Genomic DNA, 8,102 nt, shown 5'->3' with positions numbered 1-8,102 from the left:
GTGGTGTTTGATAATAATAAAAAGTGCTTAAAATCACTTACGTTTAGGCATAAAAAGTACAAAAATAAGTCAAAAACCAAAAGTTGTTATTACCAACTTATGACTTTTGGGTTTTAGCTTAAAAGTTACTTTTTAAAAGCCAATCCAAACATACACCATGTCGCCTCTAGTTCTTTACTTTAAAATTAAAAACTAAATAAAAATTAAACACCCTTCACCTTTGTTTATTTCCGTATTCTTCCTTTTTCTTTTTTACCAAATCCATTCCCCTCTTTCCATCGAAACCCTAACTGAGCCCTAAAACTCGCCCATGGGAAAGTAGAAACGAAAGCAATTCCCCTCTCCTGAAATTCTCATTGTGGGACGCGAACCGATGAAATAACAAATGGAAGCAAACGATTTGGCTTAAGAAAAAATCGATTTGGTGTCTGAGCATCGCGAAGCGGCCTTGTGTTGTTTCCTCTCCTTTCCTCTCAGATTCGTAAGTTGCAGAGTTTTTTTTTTATGTGGGTATTTTCACTTTCTATTTTAGTTCTCATTGCTTCTTGTTAAGGAAAAATGCTCTTTATATGTGTCCGTTTTGTGGTTTGAAATAGTCTTGAATTTTCTATGAAGTCTTCAGATGTTCTTTTTTTATTTTTGGATTTGTTCAATTACTGTGATAGCCTTAGCTTGTTTTTGTTTTTTTGGATAATTTATTATAATTTTGGTTAAGGTCAAAAGCTTCATTTTTGTTAAATTCAAGTGCACATGCCTAGTGGATTAGTTAGAACTGTATATGGTATGTATGAATCCTGGGGGGTGGTTTAAGGTCTTTAAATGTCGTTTTTTTAGTTTTGGCAAGCATCCGCATGAACTGAAGTAATTGAGTCAAAGTTGTGCCCCCATGTTCTCTTTAAAGGATAAAGAAAAGAATGTTATATTTTTATTGAGTAAATCGTAAATTCTAGAATGTCTTCTTTGTTCTTTGCCTTTTTGTTATAGAGTAATTCCAGTGGCACGAGAGGGAAAATTATGGCCTCCACAACGTGTTTCCAGATTTGGATCTTTGACGATATACTGGTGTTAGAATGGTTTGGCAAAGATTGCTCAAGCTCTAAATTTATGGGTGGTATATTATACTCCAGAATATTCTTCTTTCCCCTGCACTTGGATAGTTTCCTGCTTAACCGAGATAAACTTGCTATACTTTTGTATAATATTCCTCTTCACCCCAAATCTTTTCTATTCAGAGAAAGTACAGTGCATAGAAAGAATAAACTCTATTACATGATTTTTAGCATATGGAATGGAGATTAGGAGTTTTTGGGTTTCTTATTCCCCTTTTCTTTTGGTCTGATTGACTTTCTTTCCATCGCTAATGATATTTTCACTGAAAGCTTCAATTCTTTTTCCTGTCAGTGGGTCAGATTTTGGTGGTTATTGACCCAGTCTAATCGGATTCATGAAATCTTTCTCATTTTCTTTGCCCTTTGGAGAAGAAACTATAAAGAATATGCTTTGTCTTTGAACCTTGAGGTCTATATTGGTTTTGTGGTTTCTTAAGGTGAATTCATATATTTATCCCTTCAGCAATGTTGTGTGATTAATGGACAATTATGTTGTTATGCTGATATCTTAAGCATGGATATACGTTTGTTGTTTTAACTTTCTTCTCTTTGCCTTGTTTTTCTTTCTTTTCTCTTTTCTACTCATAATAAGGATGTGCTCTCTTCTAGTTAATGCTATCGGTAGTTTTCAAGATCTTGAAGTGATGTTTGCAATTATTTCATTAAGATGAATCTCATTTGTTTCTTAGTGTACGTTGGTAACGAAAAACAAATTCATGTTACTATGCAAATGGAGAAGATAACCCAACTTTGTTGTGAGATGTTATTGGTTGCTTGACAAGTATGAACCCTTTTAGTATATAGTTCCTAGCACTACCTTGTCGAACCTTTCCTCCCTTGTTTTTCTTCTGTTAAGATTTAATGGCTCACTTTGGTAACTAGATGCATCCACTGATTATGATTTTTTTTGATTTTCTCTGTTTAGCGGGATTCTTAAACATATAACACCTCCATTATCGTGAAACTCATGAGGTTTGTTTCGTTTCTTAGTTTTCTCTTTATGTTATTGAGCATATTCTTTTTTTTTTCTTCTAATTTGACATTTTCTGAAGATAACTGTTATGCATGAGTGTACATATACAACAACAACAACATACCCAGTAATATCCTACTAGTGGGGTCTGGGGAGGGTAGGATGTACGCAGACTTTACCCCTACCCCAGAAGGGTAGAGAGACTGTTTCCGGGAGACCCTCGGCTCAATGCATGAGTGTACATATATATTTTTGTAATACTTTTTTAGAAAATGTGGCTTTCAAACGGTAGTTGGTTAATTTCAACATATTTGAAGTGTCTTGTTTAGTCGGACCCCTACATGCCACAACAATATACTTGATAAATTTGGTCTTGCCCAGATAGCTTGACTAACTTATTAAGCCTACATATTTGAAGTCTCTTGTTGAATCTCAAAGGAAAATTGTTCCTAATGCTTGTCAAATCTAAATTGAAACTTGAAATGAAGAGCAAGGAAGAAATAAAAGGTATGGATCTTCTCCTAACCAATCTTCAGTTACCTAGGCGTTACGATTTTTTTTTCCTATTCATTCATATTATCGAAAACATTCTTTATTAGCTAGGTTCTTTCAGGAGAATGTGCTACTAGGAGACCTGTTGTCCTTGAACATATAGCTATGCACTGCAAGACGTAGTTATTCTATTAAAACTAACAGAAAAAGGCTTTAATAATTACAATGTAAAAGATAAAATTTCTTCTGTTGTGTTTCTAATAAAGCTTATTTCATTGGCATTTAATTATTTTATTAACTTCATTGTTGACAATTTATTCATGAAGGAGCTTTATTATGGTCATTATGAAAGGAAATTGGCAGAAAGGCATTTAGCTTTCTGTGATAGATTTCTATAATGACATGCTATTCAATTTGATTTTTTCAGGTACGTAGATTTTAGATAGACATATACATGACTTGAATAACCTTTAGATTTTCATTGGGCATATATCTAATTTGAATGGAACTTTTTTTTTCCTTCACTAGAAACTTTCGGTAAAGTAATTATGCATTGTGCTTCCAAACATTATCATGGTGACTCAGGGATGTTTTCGAGGCTCGGGATTCTGAGGTCACGACTTGGGCTTTTATGTAGAGTCTCAAGACTTCAAGGGAAAATGATACTAACGAAGGCAGAACTTGAAGACATCTTATTTTGCTTTATTTTGTTTTTGTTTTCATGTGTATGTATAATTACTACATGTTATGAATTTTATTAAAAAATTTCTATATTATGTTGTTTGACATATGTCTTTAGTGTTGTCTCTTCTAATGTTTAATGAGTTTCCCTATTACCTTTGTGCAATATTGGTAGTAATATTGTTGCTACTATTAAATTTTTTTTTTGTTTGAAAAGACAAATACAATATGTGGCGACTATGGTCGTCCGTAAAACTCAGGAAATTGTGGCGATTAAGAGTTGCCATTGAAAGGGTTATGTGATCGCCAGTAAAGGTCTTCATCAGGAGCGACGTCACACTCTTTTGAGGAAGTTGTCCTTTTTGGGGAGAGTAAAGTCGCCACAAATATTTTTTTTTGTGCCAAGGTGTCGTCACAAATAATATTTAGTTACGGGTTTCCTTGCAGCAAACATATAGTCGCCACTGAATATTTATAGTGGCGACTGTTTGATATTAGTGACGACTTTAGTCGCCGCAAAAAGCCTGATTTATTGTAGTTCCTAGTTGATGCTTTTCGTATATGACTTGCTAGGATAATTGGTTTGGTTGAGCATGTTTAAGTTTAGTAAATCTGTCTGTCTAAAGGGGATATGTTTTTTAATACTGAAATATTTTCTCGTTACTCGCCCAAAGGGGGTGTGAAGGCTCACGTTTGCTGTCCATAATTAGCTTATATTGCTTTCAATCTTGTAGAAGACTTATTATTTACCCACCGATAGTGTGAGGCCTTAATGTTTATATTTTAGTTTAGTGAATCTGTCTAACTTAAGGGGATGGCTTTTCAAGTACTGGAATATTTTCTCCTAAAGGGGATGGCTTTTCAAGTAATATATAGTATTATGAAGGCTTATATTTTTTCGATCCCGTCTTTGATTTATTTATACCCTTAGACCTTCTTAATCAAATAATCCTGTTACATTCCCCCTCATTACCTTGTCTCACATAGAGCAAATATCACCAATAAAGATTTTTTACTATTTGTAGATGAAACTTGTCAGCTTTCTCGTTGAGATAGCATTTGTTGTATTTATTTGAAATATGTTTAGCTTTCTATTCAGTTGCTAAAGATGATTTATTATCATAGTTGAAAAGGTCAGTTATGATAGTTGGTAAACTTCAACTATCACGTAGCTCATATGGATTACTATGATGTTTGACATTAATTTTGAAAATCATATTTGTTTAACCAAAAATTAGATTTTAGGTCAAAGATCGAATTTAGAAGAACTCGGGTTACTGATAATCGGAAAAGTGTATAAGAAAGAAATTTTGAATGATATAATCAGAAAGCAAATAAAACAAAGTATATTCCAGTAGTGTTTTTCGTGTCCTACAGATGTTGTGACTTCCTCTTTTATAGTTAATTTTTAAGAGAAAGTGTAATGCCTTTACTTTAATGAGGCAATTACGAGCAATAAATGATATTGAAGGAAACGTTACTCAATCATTCATATTAAATACAAATTCTCTAACGTATTTAGCATTTAATGCTGAATTTGGACTCTTTTTCGCTATTAGATTCATGTCTCCAATTCCTTCTGATCTTCGAACTTTAAATGACTCGAACAGGTACGAGTCTCGTTTCATTTGAATAATAGTTCGTGCCTTTAAGTATCTTCTCTCCCGCGTCTGTTGTTGCTCGTGTCTTCTAATTGATTACCACGTTTTGACTACTTGACCGGTCCACGTGTCATGACACGTCACCTTCAATATTTAAATTCGGTTTTTTCCCAATACAGATAGTCCCCCCACTTTCCATTTATTTATCAATTAAATATTTGGGAAGTGGATCTTTCATTAAAAAGGGAATTTTTTCCATAATCAATGCTATGACAGTACTAACGCTTCAGTTGTCTTTTCTATTTGATGCATTGCATACGTGTCACCCTCTCATTAGCTTTGCAATTTTTGCAGCCTTTTTCCAAGGCTTCTTCAACTCCTCCATTCACGAAGTGATAGTTGCCTTTATTATAGGTTTTCCATCATTACACTTTTTAGTCTTTGACGGTAACCTTTATATAAACTTAACCCTTCTTCCACAAATTTTTACCACAGTCGCCCATCAGTATAAATTCAATTTTTCCTCTCACCTTTTACCACATAAGACTTTTTCCTTGAACGCTCGAATTGTGCGAATCTCTGTTTACTTCTTTCTCTTCTTCATCATGTCTTCTTCGAACCCTAACCCTAAGAGAGTTCCTATCTTAGACAATTTTCCCAATGCTCCTGTCAGACATAGAAGAGGTGGAGACTTCGTAGTTTAGGATCCTCTCGTGGTGGTGGTTCTGCCATGCCTTCTCCTAGCCCTGGTTCTTCCTCTAGAACTAAAGGTTCTTTTTCTCAAAAATCATCTTCTAAGAGCAAGGAGGCCTCTGAACCAATACAGGAACCCTTGGTAGAAGAAATAGTTCCTAACGATTTATCTTTTCAGCACGATAGACAATCACTTCAGACCCAAATTTCTGGTTTAGATCGAGTTGATGTTTATCCCACTATGATTATAGAGATTTTAGCTCCCATAGTTCGCAAAGATTGTTACTGGAGTAATGATTTTCCCATTGTAATCCCCAATCCAAATCAGAGGATTACTTCATATATGACTGGATTCTCTTTCGTTTACACATACCCTTTTACTCTTGGGTTTAAACCAGCTATTGACCCAGTAATTCTCGATTTCTGTCGTTTCTTCAAAGTTTGTCTAGCACAAGTTGGCCCGCTTGTATGGAGGGCTGTTGCTTGTTTAAGGCATCTGGCCAATTTGGCAAACGTTGATTTCTCCTTCTCTCACCTAATCCATCTATACTCCTTTAGACTTTTCCGTAATGGAGTTTTTACCTTAGTGGCTAGGAGTAAGAGAGTTTTGGTAAGCCCAGAAGATGATAAGGATCGTGGCTGGTATGCCCGTTTTGTTGCTGCTCCCACAGTTGGTTTAGTGGGTGAACAAAACGTTCCCTTCCCTGAGAAGTGGAATTTTGCACGTAAGTCTTTCATCTCTCCCGTACCTCTTTCTTTTGAGTTTACAAATTTCTTTAACTTTGTTTCTCTTCTTTTTTTTTCTTTAGCAACCATGGGAGTTGTGGAGAACATTCCCAATTTTCGTGGTTGGGTAGATAAATTGTTGAAGATTGCTCCTATGGAAGCTAGGTCTTGGAAATTTATTTCCAATCGTCATGGTTGGAAAGTAAAGACTCACGGTATGAGTTTTTGTCTTTCTCGTATGTAAGATATTTCTCTTTATCGCCTTAACTTTCAATTTTCTCTTTGTCAGGTTTCGCTATTCGAGGTGTTACTGCTGAAGCAGTTGCAGCCTCTCGTTTAGGAACCCAACTTTCTTTAGAAAGTGCTCAGGATATTCTTTTGAAAAGAAAAACCGCAGATGATGATAGCTCCGACGAAGAAGAGGAGGGTGGTTCTTTGGTGAAAAGGCCAAGAGTCCGGAGACGTATCGTCTCTGATGAAGCTGAAGTTTCACATCATCTTCTCCAACCGGGGCTGTTAATCTCGTCTCTGACGATGATGTTGCTACCCTTCCTGATACTCATGAATCGATTAACCAGCTTTTCGTTAGTGGTTTTGAGAGTGGTGAGTTAGGACCCGTTTTGGATGAACCTCCCCTATCTTCTTCTTCAACTCCCATACCTTAGTTCCTTCCCTTCCTTCTTCTGCCGTGCCTTTAGTTCCTTCCGTATCTGCTCCGACTTCTTCTTCACCTCCCGTTGCTGTTTTCACATCTTCTACCGCTCCTCCTTCTACTGTTCACAATGTAGAAGCGGGTTCTACAAGCAAAAGGATTGCTATGAGGAGCGTGACTATTGAAGTGCCTGCTAACAACAGCCTTTTGAGGAAATCCGGTCAGGCGGATGTTTGGCTTGAACCCTTAATAGGCCCGATTGAGAAAGAAAAAATGAATAGCCACAGCTGCCTGACTTTGATGAACGACATAGTTCATTCTACTTTGAAGGTATGCCCCTTCTTTCCTTAATTTTGCCAAAATTTTTCTAAAATTCTAATTTTTCTTTCCTTATCATTTTCAGGCCAACCTTATTGGTACAGAACTGATGAGCAGGATTTCTTTATTAGAGAAGGTGGCACGTGACTCTGAAAAGGCTGTTCTTGATTCAGAGAGGGAAGCTCGTGACTTTCAGTTGGAAGCAGCTAATTGGAAGGACCAATTTGATAGTGCTCAAATAACGATAGAAGATTTACAAGAGAGCAGGAATAACCTGGAACAGCAGGTGAGAGCATTAACTTCAGAGCTTGCGATTGTTAAGGCTTCTTCAAGTCAGGCTGAGAAAGAAAGAGAGCGTCTCGAGTCTTCTTTCTCAGAACAATTATCTAAAACAAGTGAAGAGATTAGAGAGCTGAAAGCTCTTTTAAGCCAAAAAGAAGTTTATGCTGGAGACTTGATGCAGAATTTGACTCAAACCCAAGAAAATCTGCGAACTTCTGAAGACCAGGTGAAGGCCTTAGAAAGATCTTAAATCTCATGCCTCTCTCCAAGCCTCTTATAACTCAGCTATGAATGAAAATGAGAGTCTCAAAAATGAAATTGCTGCTTGGGAAAGAGATTATGAGCTTCTTGAAGATAAGGCTGCAGTTGATGTAAGTTGGGCTTTTCTGAACTCCCGACGTGATGCCTTAGTTGAAGCCAGCCAAGAAAACTTTAGTCTGGAGTCAGAGTTAGCTAAGGTGATGGAAACTATTGAAAAAGCTCAACAACCATTGGACTTCCCTTCTCCCGTGATTGAAGTTTCCGAAGCTGAAGCTACCAAAGTTGATGTTCCCGTGACCGCTGCACCCTCTTCA

General features: G+C 36.4%; 1 long non-coding RNA gene across 1 annotated transcript; it reads left to right on the top strand.

Annotated features, from left to right (window-relative positions):
• Window positions 256–3,421, top strand: LOC109236142. The gene is made up of 4 exons (XR_002069453.1): window positions 256–481; window positions 2,035–2,081; window positions 2,901–3,001; window positions 3,103–3,421. It is a non-coding gene; the product is annotated as an uncharacterized LOC109236142 (long non-coding RNA).

The sequence above is a fragment of the Nicotiana attenuata genome, chromosome 12 (assembly GCF_001879085.1).
Source record: "Nicotiana attenuata strain UT chromosome 12, NIATTr2, whole genome shotgun sequence".
Classification (NCBI taxonomy): Eukaryota; Viridiplantae; Streptophyta; class Magnoliopsida; order Solanales; family Solanaceae; genus Nicotiana; species Nicotiana attenuata.
The sequence above is the reverse complement of the archived record's forward strand: the minus strand, read 5'-3'. Positions and strand labels throughout refer to the sequence as shown.